This window comes from Sus scrofa, chromosome 6 (assembly GCF_054392235.1).
Source record: "Sus scrofa isolate SSC_HxYL_T2T_F1_AM1 chromosome 6, Sscrofa_HxYL_maternal_Yorkshire_Landrace_v2.0, whole genome shotgun sequence".
NCBI lineage: Eukaryota > Metazoa > Chordata > Mammalia > Artiodactyla > Suidae > Sus > Sus scrofa.
This window is the reverse complement of record NC_139388.1, coordinates 91,607,575-91,635,090: the sequence shown is the minus strand read 5'-3', so window position 1 is coordinate 91,635,090 and position 27,516 is coordinate 91,607,575.

The following is a 27,516-nucleotide window of genomic DNA, read 5'->3' as shown; positions in this document are numbered from 1 at the left end:
GATAAATATACAAAATATTTTCTTATTATTTAAACTTTTTTTTTAGGGCTGCACTCACAGCATATGGAAGTTCCCAGGCTAGGGGTTGAATCAGAGCTACAGCTGCTGGCTTACACCACAGCCACAGCAACGCCAGATCCCAGCCACATCTGCAACCTACACCACAGCTCACAACAACGCCAGATCTTTAACCCATTGAGCGAAGCCAGGGATCAAACCCACATACTTATGGATACTAGTTGGATTCACTTTCTCTGCACCACAACAGGAACTCCTTATTTAAATCTTCTGAAGAGACATCTGACTGCTAAATAATTATAACAATGAGAAGTTCCCATCGTGGCTCAGCGGAAATGAATCTGACTAGGAACCATGAGGTTGTGGTTTCGATCCCTGGCCTTGCTCAGTGTGTTAAGCAGCATTGCTGTGAGCTGTGGTGTAGGTTGCAGACGTGGCTTGGATCTGGTGTTGCTGTGGCTGTGGTGTAGGCTGGCGGCTATAGTTCCGATTCAACCCCCAGCCTGGGAACATCAATATGCCATGGGTGTGGCCCTAAAAAGCAAAAAAAAAAAAAAAAAAAAAAAAAAAACCAAACAAACCTAATGAATTTATATTGTTTCAATGTACATGGGTTTATAACATCTGTATAGGTAAAATATATGGCAATAGGATGAAGACTAAGGGGGAGAAATGCAAGTATACTATTATAAGGTTCTTATTTGTAAAATGATATAATTTTACTTGAAATCAGACTGTTACATGTTAAAGATACATAAACTGCAGAATACTTTAATCCAGCTGGGGATTGAACCCATGCCTCTGCAGTGACCTGAGCTGCTGCAGTCAGATTCTTAACCCACTGCGCCACAGTGGGAACTCACCTAGCAGTTTTATTTTTAATGGCTCAAACAACTAGAAACACTCAAATATCTGTCAACAGGTAGATGCATAAACAAAATGTGGTTTATCTATACAATGGAACAGCATTCAGCAATAAAAAGGAATGAACTATTGCAAGCAACAACATGTATGAACCTCAAATATTTAAGCTAAGTGAAAAAACACAGACCAAAAAAAAAAGCACGTGCTATATGATCACATTTTATAAAACTCCGGAAAGTAAAAGCTAACCTAGTGATAGAAAGATGTAATGACAGAAAGGATCAGTAGTTGCCTGGGTGAAGTTGGGGGATGGGAGGAAAGTGATGGATATGTCAGTGGTGATGGTTGACTGTGGTGATAGTTTCAAGGGTGTAGACATATGTCAAAAGTTATCAAATTGTACACTTTAGGTGCAATTGATTGTGTCAATTATACCTCAGTAATGCCATTAAAAATTATGATTTTGTCATTCTACTTGTCCCAAGCTTATTAGTAATCTGAAGCTTCTCCAAATGATACATTCTGAACATCATTGTAGCTTGTCTCCCCCGCACATCAATACTTGTCTCAGCCCTGGGCTGTTGGATGGATGGCGAGCACTTGTTTCTGTCCCTTCCCACTGTTCATGTGTTCTGTCTTTACTCCCACCAGCCCTTGCTGTTCCACTGGGGTCTTTTTCCTAAATCCAGACTGATCTCTTGAACCCCTCCCCCAGACATAGCAGACCTTCAGTGTTCCTGAATTGTCCCCTACATGGCCCATCTCCTGTCTCCATATTGAACCCCATCTCTGCCTATTGAAATCCTACTTCATGATTAAGATCAAGATCAAAGGCACACCTTCCATGTAACCTCATTCCACTTCCAAATGAAACGAACATGCTTCACCTCTGTTTCTAGTACATCTCGTTTAAGTCACAACTATAGCCACTATCACAGGTTGACTTATTGCTGTTGTGGAGAAACTGCCTGAAACTACCCTGAAACCTCTCCATGCTCCCCTAGGACGGAAAACTAGCACATCTGATTGGTCAGAGGCAGAACCCTGATTGGGCCATGCTCACTAATGGACAAGGTCAGCACATGGAAGGTGATGGGGCTGGACCAACTCTTTCCTTCCACTCCTGCAGTCTCCCCCTGCCTGCAGCCTGGATGCAGTCAGCTCTGCAGACCCAGCACAGTGCAGCCAGGTCGGGAGGAAGGAGGAGGTCTCAGGCAATCCTCCCTTTACCTCCAGGCTTGTTCTGGGGAAGAAAGCTGAGGGGCATCCCATCAAGTCTTAATTCTCAATGTGAGATCAGAACTTCCAACATCCAGCATCCTCGCTGCCACTGAAATACATACAAGGATATGAAATTCCTTTTATGGACAACCTTTCCTCCAGGCTGAATATAGCCCAGCCCATGATGCTACCTTCCCTGCTCTCCACCCCTACCCCAGCCTTGGCTCTGGGCACTCAGAGAGCAGAGCAGAGCTAGACAACGTGAGGACCATAAGAGGCTTTTAGTTTAGGTGTTTTTGTTTGTTTGTTTTTAGGGCTGCACTTGCGGCAAATGGAAGTTCCAAGACTAGGGACTGAATCAGGTGGAATCAGAGCTGCAGCTGCTGGCCTACACCACAGCTGCAGCAACATGGGTTCCAAGCATCATCCCTACACTACAGCTCATGGCAACGCTGGATCCTTAACCCACCGAGTGAGGCTAGGGATCAAATCCGCATCCTCATGAATATTAGTCAGGTTCTTAAACCTACCCTGAGCCAGGGCCCTGAGCCGGGGAACTACTTTTGGGATTTTATTTTATTTTTTATTATGTGGTTTTGTGCATGCATGTGTGTGTGTGTGTGTGTGTGTGTGTGTGTGTGTGTGTGTGTGTTTTATTTTTTATTTATTTATTTTTTTAGGGCTGTGTTACAGCAAATGGAGGCTCCCAGGCTAGGGGTTGAACTGGAACTACTGCTGGCCCATGCCCCAATCACAGCAATGCCAGGTTCTTAACCCACTGAGCGAGGCCAGGGATCGAACCCACGACCTCATGGTTTCTAGTCGCATTTGTTTCCGCTGCACCATAATGGGAACTCCACACATGTGTGTGTTTTAAACAGGACAATGCCACTAGGTGGTGCTTAAACGTTGTATCCATTTCACAGGTGCAGAAACTGAGGCTCAAGGAAGGAGAGAGATTTGTCTACATCTGCACAGTTAGAATGTGATGCTGAGACCTGGCCCAGGTCTGTCTGATGCTGTTCTGCCCTCTGTTGTCCCATCCAGGCTGTGCCAGCTTAGTCTGGGGGAGCAATTTGCCCTCCCCAGGGTTCCCTGGGACAGAAGGCTTTGCTCAGGAAAAAGGTACACCCTTCACGTCAAACACAGAGGGTCAGGCCGTTCACATATGTGACAGGTGGCTCTAAGGAGCGAGAGGGTCTTGTCCTAGACATCCAGGAGGACTTTGTGACCTTAATTCTCTTGGGTTGAGCCCCAGGGAATTCCAAATCTCTGCCACAGTTTCCATGGATCCCCTAGTGGCTTTCATAGCTGTAGGTCCATCTCTGTCTCTGTCCCATGTCACATTGTGATGTCTCTGCTGGATGGCCCCAGACTCTTCCACACGGGACTGCAGACCTTCCTGATAATGAGTGTCACTTAGGGTTAGCAATGGTCCCCACGCTCATCAGGCCACCCTCTTGCTTAAAACCCTTCACTGCCACTTGAGGAAACTGGAATAAAGTCAGTTCTGCGGGCCAAGGCTGTGAGCCTGCGGGATCTGGCTCCTTCTTACTCATGCATTCTGCCCCAGGGCCCTTCCTTCATCCTGCTGACACCCCCCGCCCCCAGCACAGGGCCTTTCGCACATGCTGTTTCCATTCCGAAGATCACTCTGCCTTCAGCTCTTCAGACCACCAGCTCCTTCAGGTCTCAACTCAATATCAGCTCCTAAGGCCCCATTTCAGTTAGTCCTCTCATTATCCTCTCCCATTGCCTCCCGTACGTGGCATGCTCGGCCCCATCCCGAGGCGTAATTTCACACTTGTCTGTGTGACTGTTACCATGTCCTTCAAGAACCCTGAGCCCCAGGGGGGTAGGTACTTTGTTTTGTTTATTTCTCCTCCAAGTACCCAGCATGTGCCTGTCACAAGCAGGTGCTCAGCAAATGCCCTTCATGAATAAGTGGAACCATAATAATAGGAAGGGCGTAAAGAAAAAAAAAAAAAGCCCTCTTTCCTTTAAATCGAGCAGAAGTAAAGAAATAACTCAGAGTGTTGTCAATTATTTTTTATTTGTTAAGGGGGATGGTTTTTATTATTTCATTTCATTTTATTTTACTTTTGTCTTTTTAGGGCTGCACTTGTGGCATATGGAGGCTCCCAGGCTAGGGGTCCAATCAGAGCTGCAACTGCCAGCCTAAATCACAGCCACAGCAACGCCAGATCCGAGCTGCATCTACAACCTGCACCACAGCTCATGGCAATGCTGGATCCTTGACCCACTGAGAAAGGCCATGGATCTATCCTGTATCCTCATGGATACTATTCGGATTCACTACCTCTGAGCCATGACAGGAACTCCTTAAATTTATTTTTGATGAATACATGCTGAGTAATCATACTGGTAATTATAGTTCTGTCTCTGGTTTTTGCATCCCCGACTCTGGCCTTGAGGAGAGGAACCACCTCGTATTTAGGCAGCGGTAGAGCTGAAGTGCTCTCAGGTGGGGGCAGGCTCATGTTGGGGTGTAGAGTTTAATTATCCATGCTGCTAAGGAGATCAGGCAAGCCAGCTGATCTCAGTGCTGCGGTCTCCCACTACAAGCCAAGGAGGCCAAGCCCTACCTTGATCTTACTTACACCTGTTCGCACCTGTCCAGCTCTGCCCACCTACATCTCCCCAGTCTCTGCTCCAAGACTTTCCCTGGAGGGAAGAGCAGTGGCAGATTCCTAGAGATAGAATTAGCTGATTTTGCCCCCAAGTTATTCTTGAGGGAATTCAGATGCTCCAGGGGCTTCTCGTATCTCCTACAAAGCAGGCGATGTGGGGGTAGCAGTACAGATGGTGGGGGCCAGGAGGGGCATCTCTAGACAGTCAGCCCCATCTGCTTTCCTGGTGGGAATAGGATGTGTCCCTAAATAGAGTAAATAAAGAGGCAGAGTAGAATTGGCTGACAGCCCTGCCACCCTGTAGTGATATCACCATGGCAGCCTTGGAGCACGAGCTGCCACCAACCAGGGCAGGCAGGGGGCTGGGAGGCCTAACTCCTGAGTCATGAGTTTTCAGGGTGTCTTGTGTCGCCTGACACCCAGGAAGGTCATACATGTCCAACTTTATGGCTCAGTGGACCAGATAACCTCTGTCTCACAGTGGGACAAGAATGTCCGAGGCTCTGTGGAGAACATCTTTGGAAGGGTGCAATATTTAATCTAATACCCTGAGGGTCTGGGCTGTTGGGACTTGCCACAGATTTTTTTTTTTCTTGTCTTTTTAGGGCCACACCCTCAGCATATGGAGGTTCCCAGGCTAGGGGTTGAATTGGAGCTGCAGCTGCCCGCCTATGCCACAGCCAGAGCAATGTAGCATCCGAGCCTCATCTGGGACCTACACCATAGCTCATGGCAATGTTGGATCCTTAACCCACTGAGCGAGGCCAGGGATCAAACCCGCAACCTCATGGATAATAGTTGGGTTCGTTAATAACTGAGCCATGATGGGAACTCCTTCCCGTAAATTCTGTGGCTACCCCATCTGCCACAGACAATTTGGGGATCATTAGAGGCTTGGTCATGAGGGCCTAGTGGCCTGGCTGCCTAGACTTTTGGCAGGGCTTTTCTTGCTTTGGGTCCTACTCAAAATCAGTAAAGATGTTTGGAAGAGCACACACTACCAAAAGGGGATACTGATTCCCAAATCCAGGTAAGTCCATCAAATCCTGTGTGTCTTTCTTGGTGGAAGATAGTGCGAGGATAAGCAAATTGTCTGTCCCTATAGAGGCCACATCCACACATGTCCCACAACATTGGACTCCAGAAACTTCATCTAAGTGTCCACCCCCTGAGCTTAATGGGGTTTACTCTCACCGTCTGCTATGCTCATGTCTTATTAAAGCTTCTAGGGTGTGGCCTACTTCCTGCCCAGCAGGTCCGTTCTGCATGATGTCATCTTCTGGAGAATCAGCACGATGCTGTGTGAAATGCTGAGTCCTTCTAGTCTAGATCCACCCCAGTGGGAGAGTTGGTACAGCCCTGAGGCAAGACAGGGTCTCCTGCTATCCCTACTGAATTAAAGCAAACTCCTGGTAGTTGCCAAAACACCAGCTGTGTATGGTGTCAGGAGCTGTGTGATTTTTTTTTTTTTTTCCTCCAGGAGAGATACCACATCTGGAATAGCAGGTACATTTGGAATAAGTATATAGTAGTTCGTGGCCATTCTCCAAGATCATCTCTCTTCTGCACAGGACACACAGGCAAGTCAAATGGAAATGTAGAGTGTGACAGGAGTTCCCACCTCAACATCCTTTAATTTAACTTTTTTTTTTTTTACCTTTTAGGGTTGCACTCATGGCATATGGATATTTCCAGGCTAGGGGTTGAATCAGAGCTATAGCTGCCGGCCTACACCACAGCCACAGCAACGTAGGATCCGAGCCGCATCTGCAACCTACGCCACAGCTCATGGCAACGCCAGATCCTTAACCCACTGAGCAAAGCCAGGGATCAAACCTGCATCCTCGTGGATGCTAGCCAGTTTCGTTAACCGCTGAGCCAAGATGGGAACTCCCCCGCCTCAACATCTTTTAGTGTTACAGGGTCTCCAAGCTAGGGGAAATTACTTTCCTCAAATGGGAGCCGCCTCTGCCATAAATGGCAAAGGAGGCTTGAGGAGACTTGGGGGTTTGAGGTTCTGAGATTCATTGGAGTTCTCCTTCTAATTCTCAGGATCCCTCTCTTTTTCAATCAATGCCTATCGATTTCACATATAAGGTTTGCCAAGCCTATGAGTCAAGTTCAACTTACATCGTAGTTCCACCTTCCTTAGACGGGATTAAATTTGGGGCCTGATGTCAGCCGTGTCTTGCAGGAGAAGTATGACGGTTCTTTAGCACTTTCCTAAATCTCTGGTTCTCTGAGGACACTTCAATCTGAGAGTTTAAAGTTCTGAGCTTGTCATTTTCTTCCCAGAACAGTTAGAGGGAACCATCATGCTCCTTGTCATTGGCACCGATGCTAATGGTCAAGTGCGGCAGCTGCTTGGTCAACTACAGTCTTAAAGCCTACCTTCAACTGACACTGCATCTCGGGCCAAGTTTCATTCAGGGAAGCAGATCCTCCAATTAGCAATCCCACGGAGGGAGAGGAGGATCTTTTTGGACACTCATCGTGGAAGGTTGATAGGGTCAAGGCACCCAAAGGGAAGGTAAGGGAACCCTGGGCTTAGGAACTTGGGATTGGCTGCCACCCAGGGTTGGAGGAACACTGGGAGAGGGACCTTCCCTGCTGCTGCCCTGGCGAAGATGGGGCCACCACGGCTGTGGCTGGGGTCACTGACTGCTGCTGCTGCCAGAGCCATAAGTTACTGTGGCTGCTACTGCTGACATGACAGAGAGATGAACAGGTTTCCCACTTTCAACCTTCCAGGCTTTTGTCCCCACTTCCCACTGCCCGAAGCTCACTGGAACCAGCGGACCAGGTGAGACAGGCTGGGACCTGGGACCTGGGACCCTTTGCTGCTATGCTTGCACCTGGACAAACATCTCCTCGCACAACAAAATACAAAGAAATTATATGGGACTAAAAATACTGTCCCATTGTGGCACAGTGGGATCAGTGGCATATCTCTGCAGGGCCAGAACACAGGTTCGATCCCCAGCCCAGCACAGTGTGTTAAAGGATCCAGCCTTGCCACAGCTCTGGCGTAGGTTGCAACTTGGGCTCAGATCTGATCCCTGGCCCGGGAATTCCATATGCTGTGGGGCAGCTGAAAAAAGAAAAAAGAAGAGAGAGAGAGAAAAAAAAAATTAACTGTGTGCATGTGTGGTTGGGGCAAGTTATGGACAAGATACAAAAAGACAAAAAAAAAACCAGCAGCCCACTTCAGAAGAACAAAAACAGGGTACTGGGAGCTAAAGCAGGAAATTGCACACGCCCGCCCCCTACACGCAGCACCGCCAAAGGGGTGGGCAAACCACTGAAGCCATCCCCCTGGCCCAACCCCTGAACCTACCCCTACCCTTACCCCATATAAGGAACCAGGTCACTCTCTGCTGCTAGGGGAGGGACCAAGGAAACTCTTACTCATTTTTACTCCCTCCTGCTTCAGTCTTTGCTTGAATTTCTTGCCTGGCCTCTTACCAATTTCTACTGATTAGGGAAAGTCAAGAACTCTGGCCGGTAACATAGGGACTCTGGGAAATGCCACTTGCAGGGGTCCAGCATCACACAGATGGTCGTCACCAAGGGCAAAGCCAAGAGGTGACTGGATAAATGACCAGCCCAGTAGGTCAGGACTTGACTTTTGTACCAAATAAATCTGTTCAAAATCAGCTCTGTTGCTTCTTAGCTGTGTGATCCTGAGAGAGCCAAGTGGCCTTTCTGAGCCTCCGTTTTCCCCTGAATAAAATGGGAATCATCTCAACTGGGGATTGGGATTAGGCGAGTGCTCGTCACAGTACCTGGCATCCAATAAGCTCTTCCTAGGCCGGTCTTACTTCACACTTAACTCACTGTCTGACCTTGAACGGATGTCTGCTGGTTCCAGGGCTGTGTCTTTTCATCTGTAAAATGAAGGGGATGGACGGAGGTTCAATTGTAATGTGCTGTGGAACATCCCTTAAATACCCCCGGCAGGTTGGGATGGGAAGGGGGGTTGGGGAGGCTCTGGTTATGTCCGAGAGCTCTGAGTTGTGTGTTTCACTGGAGAATGTGCTCAAACACCAGACAACTCACACTTCAGCTGCTTTAACGCTCCCTATGTCTCCCTGCTAATGTTGCCCCCTGGTGACGCCAACCTGGCCTCTATTCTTTTTGATGTGCCCCCTCTCAGCACTGCTCAGTCCACAAGAAATTGCCATGGGCAGCATGCTCTGAACACCACGGTTGGGTAGGAGGAGGGAACTTCAAATTAAATCCATCATGGCTCAGCAGGTCAAGGATCTGGCATTGCCACTTCTGAGGCTCCGGTTACAGCTGTGGTACTGGTTTGATCCCAGGCCTGGAAACTTCTGCATGCAGTGGGTGCAGCCAATCAATTGATCAATCAATCAATCAATCAATCAATCCATCACAAAGAGTTGAAACTCAGGGCCTTCCAGGGATCTGAGTGCCTGAGCTTGGAGACTCATCCTGTTCTGTCATTATGAGTTTATTTTTATTTTTTATTTCTTCTTTGCTTTTTAGGGCTGCGCCCACATCATATGGAGGTTCCCAGGCTAGAGCTGTAGCCACCAGCCTACACCACAGCCACAGCAACGTAGGATCCGAGCCGTATCTGTGACCTACACCACAGCTCACGGCAAAGCCAGATCCTTAACCCACTGAGCGAGGCCAGGGATCAAACCCATAACCTCATGGATCCTAGCCGGGTTCATTAACCACTGAATCATGAAGGGAACTCCTCATTATAAGTTTAAACCTTTTGGAACTCAGGTTTTAGGGAAGCTGGCGATGTGACAGAAATGGGGTCTGTGGAAAACACTGACTTAGTGGTTAGCAGTGAAGGGCGTTTTGAGTTTCTGTTCTGCTACCTACTAGCCTGCAAGGGTTACTAAGATTCTTTAAAACTGAGTTTCCTCCTTTGCAAAGTAGGATTAATACTATCTAGTGTAGGTGACACTTGCTGTTTTGTCACTTATCTCTCTTCTCTCCGTGTTTAGCTCTGCTTCCTTTAGGAAACAAAGCCTCCTGCACTCCCCAGGCCATGAGGTTCAGACAGTGTCACCAGTCACAGCCCCCCACCCCACCTCCGATCCTGAGAGAGCGCAAAAGGCCCAGCCACTCCAATTCTAGCATCCTGACTTCTGGAAACAGTGACTGGTCCAAGGAATGGGCCTGGGACCCCAAATCAGGTCACTGCTGGTTCTGGTCCAGGCACTGGCAGGCAGTGGGAGGAGATGGCCCTGGGTCCGAGGGATCCAGGCAGCGGGGAGGGGCTGAGGGAGAGAAGGGCTGACTAGGGGGGTGGTTGGGGAATTTCCCTGGCCCTGCCAGCAGGAAATGACCCAGGTCCCAGTTCCCAGCAGATCAGTCCTGTTGGAACCTTTAGGTCCCTTCCGCCTTCCCTTTCCTGCTACAGAACATGAGACTTTGGGGACATGGGCTCCGTCTCCACACCCAGGGAGCTGCCTGCAGGCCCAGGTCACAGCCCATGGGCCTGATATTCTGCTGCAGGATAATTAGTTAACTGGTCACGTTGTGGGGCCTGTTGGCCCTGCCACCCCTCTAATCCAGCTCACCTTGAGAATACACACTTAGGGTACATATAGGCCTGAGTCCGTCACATGGAACCAAACAGACAGTCATGAGTCCCACTGGTGACAATGACAGAGGCAAATGGGGCAGAGAAAGAGCAAACACAGGCATGGGGGACACATACCCTGGCTTAGCCACTTGCTCTGACCTTGAGGCAGAGGCTTCACCTTCCTGAGCTTCGGTTTCCTATCTGTCACATGGGTAAAAATTCAGCTTCCTTCCCAGGTTTGTTCTGAGGGTAATATTGAATCATTTACTCTGAGTTCATTCCTGCTGAGATTCTCTGGTGATTTCTTTCCTTTTGCCTATAATACTTTCCCCTCTGTCCAGCCAATGAACTCCTACTCATCCTTCAAAACCCAGCAGAGCCATCCCCTGCTCTAATGACATCTATTTCAGATTTTAGTATCCATTCCTCCTGTGGCAATAGTAACTTGGTTTCTCCTGGGGAGTCATCTCCTAGCCTATTTAGTCATGTGGTCCTGGGGATGGTGAGTGAGCCATGCACAGCCACTCAGAGGCTCTGGATAGAGGCAGAGATGGAGGAAAGAACAGAAACCCTGACTCCCTCTTGTCCTGCCCTCTAGATTCCTGTGGGACCTCCTACTGGCCCCAACCCATGAAAGCCCAAGTGTGAGGAAATCCTGATATAGTCCACACAGATTGGCCTCCTGGCCCAGAGCAGAATGGAGCAGGTGGAAATGGATCAGGGGATGGGGAGGGGTGAAGGGGGAGTGCTGGCCACAGAATATTCCTGACGATGTTAACAGTATTTCCTGGGGTGCATTTTAGAGATTTGAGACTCTGTATTATTTTTGCAACAAAAGCATTTTTTAAACAATGCAGTTATTTATTTTAAGGGGCCAGAAAGAGGAAGCTGGGGAACCATATGGAAACCCCAAGATTCCTCCCCACTCAGGGGCAGAATGTGATTGAGGAAAAAGTGAATGTGACCTTATGACTCCCCATGGGAAACGGGGTCTCAGAGGCTCATTGAGGCTTGAGCAGGTCCCGCCCTGGGGTCTCAGTGTCCCCACCCTGTGCAGAGGGTGCTCCCCCCACCTTTCCAGCGCCTAAGCACAGGAGTATTCAGAGAGTTGAGAGGGTGTAGACTCTGCCAGGAGCTCGGGGTTCTCCTGAGAACATAGACTACTGACTCTGAACCTGTTTAGTGAGGAGGATAGAAGAGACAAGCAGCCCTGGAGAAGTGCTTGGGGTGCTTCCAGGGTGATCAAAACCCAGTGATGACGACTCATAGAGTTTTCTGGGATCAGCCGGAAACCCAAAGACCCGATGCTGCTGCAGCCTGTCTGGGAAGGGAAGGGAAGCACCCAGGACAGCGAGGAGGAGCCTGGCAGCCGAAGGAGGTGCAGAGACCAGCGCTGGGCTGGGCAGGATCCCCACTGTCCTTATGAGGAGGTGTGACCTTGGTTCAGCCCCTCTATCTCTCTGAGTCCCCATTTCTCCCGCTATAAAATGAAGGGGTTGAAAAGATAATCCCTGTGGTCCTGTTCTGCTCTGTGTCCACACTGAATGGGGGATCTGGCCACAGGTGAAACTTGGGTGCAGAGGTTTCCATCATCATTGTCTTTACTACCACCATCATCCTTACTACCGGCGTTATCATCATCTTCACCGCCACCACCATCACCATAGCACCACCACCATTATCACCTTCACCTTCATCACTTTCATCAGCATCTCCACCACCAGCATCTGCACTGTCACCACACTCATTACCATCACCATCATCTCACCACCACCATCATCTTTACTTTCATTACCTTCTTTGCCATCTTCACCACCACCACCATCACCATAGCACCACCACCATTATCACCTTCACCTTCATCACCTTTATCAGCATCTCCACCACCAGCATCATCCTCACTGTCACCACCATCATTACCATCACCATCATCTCACCACCACCATCATCCTCACTTTCATCACCTTCTTCACCATCATCACCACCATCATCAAATTCTTCACCTTCATCACCTTCATCAGCATCTCCACCACCAGTATCATCTTCACTGTCACCACACTCATTACCATCGCCATCATCTCACCACCACCATCATCTTTACTTTCATCACCTTCCTCACCATCATCTTCACCACCACCATCTTTACTTTCATTGTCTTCTTCACCATCACTACCACCACTACCATCGTCATCTTCACCTTTATCACCTTCCTCAGCATCATCATCACCACTGCCATCATCATCATCTTCACCTTCATCATCACTAGGAAAAGCCACCTACTGAGTGCTTCCTGTGTACTAGACCATATGATGAGCTTTGCTTTCTTCTTCTCTCTGAATATTCACTGTTACTGTACCCAATTTATAGTTAAAGAAGCTGAGGCTCAGAGAAACCAAATGACTTGCTCAAGATTGTGATGCCACTAAAGGGTCAGCTGGCAGGGACTGGAGGTAGGACTGAATGACTACAGAACTCATGGCTTTAAGCATATGTGATATCAGCCCATCTGTCTTGCGATTGGACACAGATCTCAGCAGAGTCGTAGGTCCATAAACACTGGGGCCCATCTTCTCCAACCCTCTCACAGTCCAGTGGAGGAAACTGAGGCCAGAGAGGAGAAGAGACAAGGTCATGTACTGAGCCAGAGGCAGAGTTGGGCCCAGAAACTGGTTATTATCCTCTTCTGCTATTCTCTCTTTTTACTCCACCCATGCATTGCTTCCATGGGCGTGACCTCTGAACTCTCCAATATTTCATTCATTCCACAAAGTGGAATGTTCTGCACTGGGCTCTGAGCCGTGAGAGGGTGCAAGGAGGGGCTGGACTCAGATTTTCCTGAAGACGTTGATATCCAAGGGTGACCGTTCACACAGCTAATTAATCCCAGCTCCAGACCCACTGTGGAATGAGCTTTCATAGGGAAATATCCAGCAAGTGGCAGGGAGGTCAGGGAAGAATGGCAGCAAGGTGGGGGTTGGGGGAGGTCAGATTCCAGGGTCCAGTCCCAAGGGTCAGGACCTGGTCAGAAGCAGATGGCAGAGCAGAGGCCTGGCCACCCCAGAAACAAACAGACCTGGGATGGATAAATTCAGGGACTCGCAGGCCTGGAAGGCTCACTTTGGAGGTGAAGACACAGCGTGAAATGCAGATCAGTCATCTGGGGGTGCATGGTGGCTCAGGACTTGGGCAGAAGGCTCCCAGGTCCCCCTGGAGTTTGGAGCAGCTCCAGGACCCGGAGCCAGCTCCCAGAGGCGGTGAGGCCTTGACCCTGACCCTCGGATGGGGGATAGAGGCCACCCCTGTGGGTCTTCAGCCTCCACCTGGGCTCAGAGAGGAGCAGCTGAGCTCAGTTCATGCAGCCCAGGAGTCTCTGCAGCTGACCAGCCCCAGGGGCCCTGTGTCTCCTCCCTGGATGCACCCAGGCCATTGGTTTGGGCTTTAGGGGTGAACACAGCAGGATGGAAGCCCAGCACCTCTCGCTCAGGAGCGTGCCTGGGCCCTTCAGCTGATCCCACTGACCCTCGTGGTCCCATTTGCCAAATGAGTTGAGGACCCCTGCCTTCCAGTTGCCCCGGGGACAGCACATAAGATGGTGTCACCTCCATCACAGAGCCATCATTTCAGGAGCTGATAATCCTCGTACTCTTCTCTGAATCCTCCAAGCAAGGTAGGTGATGTCACTGTCCCCTCTGCCAAGGATCTGCCAGGCAAGGTGCACACCTCCAGTCCATGGCCACGAGCCTTCCGGCCAGGACCCAGCCCAGCCTCCTGCAGCCCCGTCCTTCTGCAAAGATGACATGCTGTCATTAAGGGACTTTTTTTTTTTTTTTTTTTTCCCAACAGAGTGGATGCAGAGCTTTTAGAAAAGTATTGAACCAGGCAGGGCTTGGCCACATACAGCTTTTATGATGGTCCTTGTTTATGTACCCAGGCCAGGCGATCTGGTTACATGTGTTAAAATATTGCTTGATGTTGTTAGATGGTCCCTCTGTGAGGGGACAGATGGCCATGACATATTGTTGGTGGGGGTGTGGGAAGGGGGGACAGGCAGAAGGTCGGGGGAGGGGGGGAGAGGGAGAGAGAGATACAGACAGATAGAGAGAGACTGAGACAGAGAGAGACAGAGACAGAGAGATCGCGCACAGGTTTACAGGGCACGGCGTGGTCAATACTGAAAGGAGCTGTTTTTTATGACACTCGAACATCCAAGGGATTTGGAAAAGCCAAGCTCTCTCAGGTCCCTCCCTGCGAAGAAACAGGAGGGCGCCTGCAGGTATGGGCCCACAGAGCACAGGGGCTCCTGCAGAGCATGTGGGTAGGGACAGGTCTACACTGACCAGTGAGCCGGCTTGTCAGCCATGTGCAGAGGCAGAGTGGACTAGGATGAGAGGGTGGTTTGTCCTTCTTTCCCACGCGAGGGGCTTTGTGTTGTCTTTCATCTACAAGGGGACAAATCCTGGTAGGCGGCTGATGGGTGTGAGGGATGGGGTGGAGGTCTGAGAGCACCTATCTGCCCATCCCCCACCCTCAGGGATCATCTCCGGTCACCTGTCACCCCCAACTCCTCCTTCCTGTGTCCTTCCAGGAGATGTTTGTGCTGCCTGGGCTGGCTCTGTGGTCTCAGCCCTGGAGAGGAGACAGACAAGCACAGGGCAGTGTGACAAGAGCCTTCCAGCACTGGCCAGTTTTTCCTGAGCACCTACTATGTGCAGCCCCCAGGCTTTGCACTCCCATGGTCTCTCCCAGTCCTATCTCCATCCCAGGCGATGGCTGCGTCTCCCTCCTGGTGTGGGAAAACGGGGCTCAGGCAGGCTGTGTCCAGTCCAGTGCCCAGAGCCAGAGGAGTGGCTTGTTGCCTTATCTCTTGCTCTGAATACCCAGTATAGCTTAAGAAACAACATCCTGAAAAGTGTCAGAGCCCAGTGGAGACAGCTCGTGTGTGCTCCCTGCTGCATCAGAAGGGTGGCTCACTGGGGATTATGGATTGTTTTCTAGTGGCTCACCTTCGTGGCTGGCAAATTGGTGGTGCTGACGGAAAGCTGTGAGTTCCTGGGCTGTGGGCGGGGCCTCCATCCTCTCCAGGGGGGCCTTTTTTTGGCCTTTTTTAGGGCCCCACACACAGCATATGGAAGTCAAATGGGAGCTACAACTGCCAGCCTACACCACAGTCACAGCCACAGCCACATGGGATCTGAGCCGTGTCTGCGACCTACACCACAGCTCAAGGCAACCCTGGATCCTTAACTCACTGAGCAAGGCCAGGGATTCAACCCCTATCCTCATGGATCCTAGTCGGGTTTGTTAATGGCTGAGCCACAAAGGGAGCTCCCAGGGGGTGCTTACTGTGGGACACTTGGTGTGCCTAACACCACCTTGGAGGTGAGTTCCAGGACGGGGCCTCCTGTGAGAGACCTAGGTGGAGGATGGGCTGCCTTCACGATGTAGCCTCAGGGGTCATGAATATGCAGTTTTCCTAACATCATTTATCAAAAAGACTGTACTGTCCCCAGTGAGCATTCTTTGCTCCCAAGGCGAGTAATAGTTGACTGTAAATGTGCAGTTTATTTCCAGGCTCTCTATTCTCGTCTATTGGTCTATGTGTCTGTTTTTATGCTAGTGCCACACTCTTCTGATTACTATAGCTTTGAAATATAGTTTGAAATTAGAGTGTGCCATGCCTTCACCTCTGTACTTTCTGAAGACTGTTGTTGGCTACTTGGGGTCTTTGGTGGTTCTATACAAATTTTTGTATTGTTTTTTTTCTATTTCTGTGAAAAGTGCCATTGGAATTTTGATAGAGATTGCATTGAATTTATAAGTGGCTTTGGGTGGTATGAACATTTAACAACATTAACTCATCCAGTCCATGAATAAGGGATTCTTTCTACTATATGTGTGTTTAATTTCTTTCAGCAAATGTCTTATGGTTTCAGTGTATGGATAGTTCACCTCATTGGTTAAATTTATCCGTAAGTTTATTGTTTTAGATTCTGAGGTGGTTTTCATTATTTCTTTTTTAGACAGTTTGATGTTAACAGTTTGATGTCATAAATGGAACTATTTTGTATGTTGACTTCACATCCCCAAACTTTACTCAATTCGTTAATTAGTCTCAATTTTTTTTTTTTTGGTGGAATGTCTAGGATTTTCTGTGTATAAGACATTGTCACTTGCAAAAAAACTTTACTCCTTCCTCTCCGATTTGGATGCCTTTTATCTCTTTTTCTTGCCTGGCTCTGGCTAGGACTTCCAGTACTATGTTGAATAGGAGTGGTGAGAGCAGACACTCTTGTTTTTTTTCTGATCTTAGAGGAAAAACTTTTAATATTTCACCATTGGATATGATATTAGTTTTGAGCATCATTTATGGCCTTTATTATTTGAGGTGTCTTCCTTCTGTACCCACATTGTTGAGAGTGCTTTTTTTTAATTTTTATTTTTTTAAATTTATTTTTCCTTTTTTTTTTTTAAGTCTGAAGGCATGGCACATGGAAGTTCCCAGCTAGGGGTCAAATCAGAGCTGCAGTTGCTGGTCTACACCACAGCCACAGCAACATGGGATCCGAGCCTCATCTGCAACCTAGACTATAGCTCATGGCCGCACTGGATCCTTAACTCACTGAGTGAGGCCAGGAATTGAACCTGCATCCTCATGGATACTAGTTGGATTTGTTTTTGCTGCACCACAATGGGAACTCCCAAGAGTGTTTTTTTTTTTTTTAATCATGAAAGGATATTGAATTTTGTCAAATGTTTTTTTCTGTATCTATTGAGATAATCATATGATTTTGTATTTCATTTTATTAATGTTATACCACATCTATTGACTTGCATATGTTGAACCATCCTTGCAGCCAGGGCTAAATCCCACTTGATCAAGATATATGACCATTTTAGTGCGATGTTGAATTCATTTAGCTACTATTTTGTTGAGATTTTTTGCATCAAAATTCTTCAAGGATATTGGCTTTTAATTTTCTTGTCATGCCCTCATATGGCTTTGATACAGGGTAATGCTGGCCTTATAAAATGAATTTGGAAGTGTTCCCTTTTTAAGTTTTTGGAAGAGTTTTATGAAGATTGGCATTAATTCAGAGTTCCTGCTCTAGTTCGGTGGGTTAAATATCCAGCATTGTCCCTGTGGCAGCTCAGGTTACTGCTGAGGCATGGATTTGATCCCTAGCCTAGTGCAGTGGGTTAAGGGTTTGGTGTTTCAGCTGTGGCTCACATTCAGTCTCTGGCCTGGGAACTTCCATATGCCAAGGGTGTGGCCAAAAATTAAAAAAAAAAAAATAAGAGACCAGGAGCTGAGAAGTCTCATTTAGGAAAAGGAAGTGTGTCTATGGTTTAAGTTCACCTCCTCCTCTCTCCCTGTTGTGGGAAGAGGGATTCTGCCTGGGAATGTCACTTTCTGCTCAAGTCAAAGAGATCACTGCACTTTCTTGGGCTGTGCTTATTTTCTGAGTGCATTGTCTGAGGAGAACTAAGCAGAGTCCCCTGCCAGAGCCCCTGGCTCTGCCCCTCCAAGAGAGACTTGCAAAATGGTACTGTGTCACCACGGCTGCATGGACAGATCCTGGGCTTTGGAACCGGGGTGACTATGCCCAGCTCAGCTTCCAAGCCACACATTTAACAGATGGGAAAACTCAGGAGGAGGGGGAATCTATGCTAAATAGCTGTTTACCTTTGAGCTTCTCTAATCAATCTGCAAAGGACTTCTCCTTCTATAGATACCTTAATTTTTTTTTTTTTGATCTTTTGTCTTTTTAAGGATGCATCCACGGCATATGGAGGTTCCCAGACAAAGGTTTAAATTGGAGCTACAGCTGCTGGCCTATGCCACAGGCATAGCAAAGTGGGATCTGAGCTGTGTTGGTGCCCTACACCTCAGGTCACGGCAGTGACGGATCCTTAACCTACTGAGAAAGGCCAGGGATTGAACCTGTATCCTCATGGATACTAGTTGGATTCATTAAGCGCTGAGCCACGATGGGAACTCCCATACCTTAATTATTTGATCTGACTCTCTTGGAAACCTCTGTGAGACTGACTAGACAGTTCTTATCATTATTCCAATTAGTAGATGTAGACACGGAGAGAGGGGAGTTGACTTGCCCAATATCATACAGCAAGTGAGATGCAGACTGGCTCAGGAGCCCAGACCCTTAACTCCCAGCTGAGGTTTTCCTACTCCCTCTCCTTCTCCCAACCACAAGTAGGAGAAGAGATGGGGACCCTGATCCAGGATCATTGCATATGCCACTGGCTGGTGTTCTCTTTGCACCAAGCTCAGTAAAGGACCAATGACCATTTGCCTTTGTCATTCTGGTCCTGAGATGTGGAGGGGCTGCCTTGGTAATGACTGCGACACTGCCAACCTCAGCTGGCACTAGCATGGCCCATCCCTCCTCTGACTTTCCAGTAGTCTGTGCCCATTGCCCTCGTCCTCAATGCTGTTTTAGACCACCACCCTCTTGAAGCCCCTGCCTTGCCAGTCATCGGCCTTCTCCCTCTTGGTAATTGAAGTGACTTCCTCCCTATGTGGGGAAATTAGAACCCTGAGGCACACCTGCTTCCTCTCTATTGACTGATTCTACACGTCCACGGTGATTTCAGGAGCTGAAGTGCTCCTCCTCTGTGGAAGGCCAATACCCTCCCACATTCTGGATCCACCTGCTTTGGCCTCTGCAGGGACCTGTACATGGTAGCAGCACCCCTCTCTCCCATTGCCTCAGCTCACCCACTTCCACCACCCAAGGCTTCCTTGCATGTGAGTTATTTGAATTTCCCCAGATGTGATCCTGAAATGAATCCTTACCTTCAAATCCTCATGTCCTACTGCCCATCCATATGCTGTTCCCTGGGAGGGTAGGGGGCAGTTATGCCCTGAGAGTCAGTGGATAAATGCCCAGCTTCCTCCTCTTCCAGTAGGATGGTGCTGAAACATCTTCTATACAGTCCTCAGAGAGTCCTAGCAGGATGGAGCCCCAGGGTCCCATTGCCATAACCCTCTCATGAACCCAGGCTTCGCTGGCTTTCCTCCCTGCCCTGTTCCATCTCTCCAGGTTCTCACCAGTGATCCCTGGGCTCACCTCCCAGATGAACGACCAGCACCAGAGCCCTAGACTCAGGGACTGTTTGTGGGGCCCCCACCCTAAGACCCATGGCTGCCCCATTTGCCCCCGAGGAAGTTCAGGCTCCCTCCTCCTGCTCCCTGGTGTCTCCTGCTGCACGTCTGAGGCCAAGCCTCTGTCCCCTGTGCCAGACTGTGAGCCCTCGAGGGTAAAGGCAAGCTCTCATCACCCCTATATCCCCTTTACCTGGCACATTACCTGGCCCATTACTGGCCAAGAAGGTTTTGTTGAGTGAGGGGGTGGGAAAGAGAACAGATAGATGATGAAATGAATCTCCAGGGCATCTATAGACCCTGTGAAGTGAATTATCCCATCGTCATGGCCCTTTAACGGCCCTCCCCACTGTCTCCTCTCCCATCAGGGTGCCTACCCCTGACCCTCCTCCTACCCCTGCCAGGTCCTGAGGCCCCTCACTCTGCATCGACACCTGGTCTGTCCTCTATAACACATTGTAGTCGGCTCCCAGGATACCTCCTGCCAGCAAGTCCACAGACAGGAAAGTGGGTCTCTTGGGAGATTCCAACTTCAGTTGAATAAAGGTTATGGGAGCCCAGTGAGATGATATTATAATGTGACATAATTCAATGTCACTGACAAGGAGATGTCACTTTGGAGGGATGGGTTTGTCCCAGATGGACTCCGGGGCTCATTCAGAAGCACTCAGAACAGCCACCTGCTGCTTCTGTTGTGAGCAGCTCCAGGAAATGGTCATTTCTACAAATCAACTTATTCAGCCCAAGTACATGAAGCTAAGTTTCCAGCAGGAGGAAATAAGATCATTGCTGGGGAAGTGAAGCAGCTGCTGTCAAGCCAAGAGTTTGTGGAGACCACGTCCAGTTCCAAAACCCCTGGGGGAATGGGGCGCTCTGAGCACATGCTGAATGCTGGGGAACAAACTCAGCAACCTGGTCACATGAAAGATCATTGCACACATAGAAAACTGAGGTGGGAGGAGCCAAAGGAGAGGCCACCCAAGGTCACAGTGAGTCAGTGCAGACTTAGGACTCTTAAGTCAGAATCCAAACAGATCTGCCCGCATCACCCCCTACTTTTCAGAAAAGGGGATGTCCTGAAACGAAAAACAAAACTAAAATAAACAACCAACAGCCTCGACTGACTCACAGGTTGTGCTGGTCTGAGAATTAGGGGCACTGGGATTGGTGCAGGCTCTGCCCCTCATTTGCTGTGAGGGGTAAGACAGGGGTAAGCAAGACAGGAGTAGTCTATTCCCTTCTCTCTCTCTTCCTTGTCAGTTTCTTTACCCACAGAATGAAGAGGTTGATGATCTCTAAGGGATGTCCCAGTTAGAAAAATCTAAGATATTCTGGGTCAGTTCCCCCCTTCAGGGGTATAACGCTCTTCCCTAGGATGCTGTGAGAATCACATGAGGTCCAGGAGAAGCTCCCAGAAACAGTCTTATCATCAATCCCACGTCTGCTGCGAGGTGATGCTGAGGGTAGAGCTAGTTCCATATCTGAGCCGCTAGAAGGAATGAAAGGGAAAATAATGTGTCATCTCCCAGACAGGTAGTTCCTGATCCAGGGGTGGGCTGTAGACTCTGGAGGTCCTAGACTCCCTCCCCATAAGGTGGATCTGAATCCAAATTCCTCTCACCACTCCCGCAAGGGACATGGAATCTCAGATCCCAGGCTGCTGGTCCAAAGAGGCTGGGAGGAGGATGCAGAGAAGGAGAGGGAGGCTCTATACATGGGTGAAAAATGTGGGCTGTAGAATCAGGAAGACCTGAGGTCAAGAGTTCACTCATCACTCAGTATTTGCTGGATTTGGATCCAATCATTCAACAGTTCTACAGTTTTAACCTCAGTTCTCACATCTGTTAAATGGAAATGAAAATTCTCTTGAGGCTAATGCTGGCAAGGCACTTAGTACCACATCTGGCCGAGGGTAAGTTTCAATACAGCAGCCAGAAGCAAGACAGGAGTAGTCACCACACATCTACAGAGGGAGGTGGTCTTCAGGGAAGGGCTGCAGAATCTTCCCTGCTGACTGTGGGGACAGGAGGACAAAGGGGCTTGTTCATGGAGAGATGAGGAAGAGCGTGTCCAAGTTGACAAGGATCTGAAGGACATATTCTCAGTGATCATGTTGCTGAGAGCAGGGATTATTTGTATCTGCTTAACATTAATTGCAGTAGCAGAGATTACAGACATGAATTCATGACTAGTGCTGATTATAATAACTATTGTAACAATAAACTGAAGGCAAAAGTTCGTGTCAACACATCAGTCAGGAAGAAAGGCCAGTGTCCACCAGGATCAGAGGACTGTCACATGCATAAACAATGGGTGCGACATTAGCGAGACGGGATGGGGGGTGATGGGACCCTGACAGTGTGCAGCCACCCTGGGCACTCACTGGGGTCAGTGTGGCTATCCAAAGAGGTGCAGCAGGTGAAACCACATCCCTCAAGTCCCATGGCAATGCCGGATCCTTAACCCACTGAGCAAGGTCAGGGATTGAACCCACAACCTCATGGTTCCTAGTCGGATTCGTTAACAACTGCGCCACCACGGGAGCTCTTCCTAAGTATTTTATTCTGTTTGATGCTGTTGTTAATGAGATTATATTTTTAATTTCATTTCAGATTGTTCATGGTCCATGTTCATTTCTTAGGGTGTAGAAATGCACTTGATTTTTGTATATCGATCTTGTATCCTTCAACTTTCGCTGAGCTCGTTTATTAGAATAGGAGTTCTTTTTTTTTCTTAGAATTTCCCATCTGTAATATCATGCCATCTGCAAATACTTTTACTTTTTATTTTATTATTTAGATGAATTTTATTTCTTTTCTCACCTGATTGTCATGGCTAGGACCTTCAATACCATGTTGAATAGAAGGTGTGAGAGCTGATATCCTGGTATTGCTCCTGATCTCAAGGGAAAGCATAGTGTCTTTCACTATTTTGGCTGATACTCGCTATAGGGCTTTTCATAAACTTTGTCTGAGTGAAGAAATTCCTTTCTATTTTTGTTGTTGTTGTTGAGTGTTTTTATCATAAGATGTTGGATTTTGCCAAATGCTTTTCATGCATCTATTGACATGACCGTGTGATTTTTGTCCTTTATTCTATTAATATGCTGCATAACCTTGATTTTCATGTGTTGAACCAACCTTGCCTTCTTGGGATAAGTCCCACTTGGACATAGAGAATAATTTTATTTACATAAGTTTGTTATTATTTTGCTTAGGATTTTTGCACCTATTTTCACAAAGGTTCTATAGTTTTCCTTACATACGCTATTTCCAGTTTTGGTATCAGGGTGATACCGGTCTCATAGAATGAATTCGGGAGGGTTCCCCCTCTTCTATTTCATCAATGCAATTTGTCCTAATTGAATAGAAGACTGAAGGCTTACAACAACTCGGATCTTGTTCCCACTCTCCTCCTTCACTCTCTGAAAAATATTCATTCTTGCTCCTCCTCCTATGATTCCGAACTTGGTTACCCTACACATAGCTGGGCACAGTTTCAACTCCTACCTCTCCTTATCCCACATTCCTCCATCCTCATGTCCAGGAGCTATCTTTATGGTATATTTTCCCAGTACCTTCCTCTCTGTTCCTTCTGCCCCATCCTGCTCTCAGGCCCTGCTCACCCCCCACCTATATTTTTGCAATAGCTTCCTCTCTGTTCTGTACTTTCCTCTACCTCCAGTCCCTCTGCAAAAACAGTTGTCTGAAATGCCCGTGAGAGCAAATCACAGCTCTGCCCCATCTCCTTCACTGATGATCCATTTCCTGAAATGTAGGGATTCCTAAATGATTCCACTGGGACACCCCTCATATTGAGGGAGAGCTTCTGTGTCCCCCAGGGTGTCTGGAGGCAGGGCTGTTTCCTGAATTCAGCAGAGGTGGCTCTCTGAGTGGAAGCCTGCATAATAGGAGCCACTGTCTGCACCCAACCCCCACCCCCAGATCCTTAGCAGAGAGGGAGGGAGGGAAGGAGAGAGGGTGGGAGGTGAGGGGGGAATCCTGGCCAGGCAGATCACACAGGCTCAGTGTGAACCCCAGCTCTCCCCTCACCAGCTATGTGACCCAGGCAGGTTTCTTCCCTCTCTGAGCCTCAGTTCCCTCATCTGTAAAATGGGATGGTAACAGTCCTGTCATTTGTGGGTCACTGTGAGGACAAGGAGATGAGGCCCACGGAAGGACAGGCAGAGGACAGGCAGACATCCAACGTGCTGCCCTTATTGTTATTATTCTCTTCAGTGTCTGAGACCCCAGACTTGCCTAGCTGGACTTTGGACACTGGTTCCCAGATGTCAGAGTCTGATGGCTGCTTCAGAATCACCTGTGAGGCTTTCTGAACTGCAGAGCCCTGGATCCCATTCCTGGAGAAGCTGATTCCTTGTTCTGGGATGGGTTTGGGCAAGATTCTGGGGAGGCCTCCTCTGCCACCAGCCTTCCTCTGAGGTCTGGGCTGGGCCTATACAGGGTGGCAACCACAGAACAGCCAGCTCTGGCTGGTGCCCAGGTCTTGGGCCTCTCTGGTCAGCCCCAGCCTTTGGTGGTGGAGATGCTGTGAGCCCTGGAGTCAGGCTGACCAGATTTCATCACTTACCAGATCATGAGGCAGCTGCTGCCCTGGGGTTACAGAATGAGCTCTGATGTCAGACGGCCTGGGATTGGTTGATTCCTGAATTTACCATTGACAAGCTCTGTGATCTTGGACAAACCTCTTAACCTCTCTGTGCTAGTAGTTCCTCAGAGAAAGGCGCATCTGTAAAATGGGGCTCCTGATGGCCCTTCCCTCATTAGGTGGTTGTGAGGATTGAGTTAACACATGCAAATCCCACTTGGAAGAGTGCCAGGCCGGAGGTAAGCACTGTGAGGCGCAGGCGGGGTTGTCACCAGCAGTCACGAACTTCAGGCATGTCACCTAAGTGTCACGAGCCTTAGTTTCCTCATCTGCAGAATGGAGAGAACACGGTGCACCTTTGGAAACTGGTATGAGGATGGATACGATGAGGTCTGCAAAACATCTGAACTTCTGGCCCCTGTACATTAAACCACGTGGTGAGTCATGAGTTTCGTCTCCACCACCCTCTGGCCGGAGGACTCCATGTCCACCCATCACTCAATCCAGCTTCAGACATCCCTTCACTTGGTGATAATATTACAGTCTTTCTAGAGTTAGTTTAGGACCACAAGAGTAAGGGCTCACCAACCATTCTGGGCTGGGCACCCAGAAAGCGCTCAGAAGGTGGGAGCTGATTATTATCAGTTAAAGATGTGGGTCCACTCTTAGGATGGTGCACTGGGCAGGGGACAGGGAGGATCCCAGCTGCTGCTGCCAGCTACGCCTTGATGGGGAGTGTGGCTGGGGGTGAACCACACAGGGCCTCAGTTTCCCCATCTTTAAGATGGGGCTTGAGCTAGAGCAGAAGCCCTGTCCAGCTTTGACTCTGAACATGGCATTCAGCTAACCAGCCTGTCTGCCCTTTCTTGACTTGTCTGTCCTCTATCTCCCCACCCTTGTTTTAGCCCAAACCGAGGAGGTGGTTGGGATCCCCTGGCCGATCCTGCCAGTGAGCCTCTCATATCTCTGAGCACATCCACACAGGTTCCCAGGACAACACACTACATGCTCATCTCCATGGAAACCCTGGTCACACTCCGGTTAGCTTTAGTTCAGCCTAGATTCAGTTAATCGCTTGGACTAGCCATGGGTGGGGGGGCTTCTAGAATGCCTCAGTGGAGGGACAGAGAGGGGAAAATCCTGCTTCATAGGGTCTAGTTGAGAGTAAAGGAGGAAGGAAATCCACTATGCTCCTGTGCTTAATGGCAGAGGCTCTGGATCTTGCTTAGAGTAAGTCTAGTTCACATATGGGGAAAAAGAGGCTCAGAGAGGTTGAGTCATTTGTCTGAGATCACACAGCTAGGAAGAGATTGAGGCAGGCTACGAGCCCACTCATGTGGGATTCATATTTCTCCTCCTTGAAAGCTGTTCAGGGTTTGGCTATGGAAGGTCCACAGTCTGCCCTTTGGAGATTGGAGTCCCTGAGTTTCCTCCCTCCACAAACAGGCCACTGAGTGAGCAGCAGGCTTCCCCACAGCCAGAAAGCAGACCCACTCTGACCTGCCCGTCTTCTCCTGAAACTATGGGGCTTCTGCTGAGCTGAGAAGACCCCTCAGGACACCAAATCTAGCCTCGCACTGGGCTCCATGCCGAAAGCAACAAAGCTCCTAGCACTGCTCAGAGCAGCGCGTGTCTCCAAGCCCAGTCCTACTGGGAAGCTAGGCTGACGGACCCCATGGCAGCCTTGCCTCCTCCTGGCTGAGAGGTGGGGTGAGGGACACTCCCGTGTGGTCCCAGGAACACTTGAATCTGGGAACAGACTTAGCTTACCAGGGCTCCCAATACCACCATGACCAGCCCTTATAAGCTCTGTGGCCTCGAGCAAGTGGCTGACCATCTCTGAGCTCAGCTTCTTCGGACAGCCCCTACCATGTTGGGTTATTGTGAGGATTAAGATAAAAGGAAAACAAATGTCCATTGCACACCCTCCCTCGCTAACATCCTTTAATCATTGCTTCCTTCATGGTCCTTATTACAAGTGGGCCATTACATATTTTTGTATGATTCCCTGTTTATATCTGCCTTCCCCACTGGCATCTGCCAGCCCCTTTGCTGGTGATACTGGGACTGAATATACAGAGGGATGAGTGATGAGGGGTGTCGCATGAGGGGTCTTCCTAATCTTGTAACCATGCACCCCACCCCCACCCCACCCCCCGCCACCAACCTGCCCTAAGGCCGCCCTACCCCACCCCAGGCTCTTACTGCCGACTCTTCCTGCCCAACAGAGAAACACTAGTTCTAGAAAGGCTAGAGACAGACCTGAGATAGCCAGCCCACACCTCGGGTGCCCGATCCACCTACAGTGCTCTTTGAGCTGCAGCCTCTCTGCACGGGAGAAGCTGAGTCCTTTCACCCCTGTCATTTCTGCTCCTGCATGAAACAGACATGTATCCTGGACTCAGAGGTGTCATCCCCACCACCCAGCAGCAGCTCTGCTGTTTTAAGGGAATAAATTGGACCGACCCCCATGGATAGATTTCCCAGTCTGAATCTCGTTCCTGGGCTTGGCCCCTTCATTGTTACCCCCGCTCCCCTCAACTACCAATGAGCAGACGCGGGAGAGAGCTGTGACTGGACAGTAACTGGTTGAGCTTTAGGTCTGATTTCTCTTGCCCTGTGGTCCAGTTGCAGATGTACTAGAAATTCCATGGGAGTGGACGCTTCCCATGTGCTGCCCTGCGTCCAAGGCTGTTGAGAGGCATGGAGTCCCCGACCCCCATCGCCCTGACTCCATCCATTCGCCCTGGCTGTGCCCTGCCCCCAGCTGGGATTCTCCATCCCCACCGCAACCCCTCTGCCATTTAGATCCAAGTTCAAGCTTCATCTTTTTCAGCTACGAAACGAGTCACCTCTGCTGGGGTTCCCAGCATGTGGTTCCCATCACCATTTGCCGCACTTGGCCAGGTGCCCTCTTGTCTCCAGCCCAAGCCCCTGCACACAGAGAGCTTGCCAGTTCCTTGAAGCTCTGAACATGGGTAAGCCTTAATTTCTCTATTCTCAGCCTCTAGGTACGGCTTTGTTTAGAGCAAGAAGTCAAAAAAAATTTGTTGAATTAATGAAAATAAGTCTGTGTGGAAGACGTGTGTGAAGTTTGCATTTTAACAAAGAACAAAGCCTCAAGCCATAGGAAGGAAGCTCCAATGGTAGAATTTTAGGCACCAGTAAACTTGGGACAGATGCTTCCTCTGTTGTGTGGTGCCTGGAGGAGGAAGGGGCTGTCTCAGCAGGTGGAATTTTCCATTGGTGGCTTTCCAGTGCAAAAACAATCACATGGTGTCCTGAAAAACACAAAGGTGTCATGGAAACAAATGTGCTTCCCCTTTGACTTTTTGGCGGGAGGAAACTTCTCTCTAGTCCTGGCAGGGTTCCTTGAGCTGGTTCTGGTTCTGGCAGTATGTTCCTTCCCCACGTCCTTTCCTCCCTGCCTGGTGGCAATGCCTTGCTGACCTTTGCTC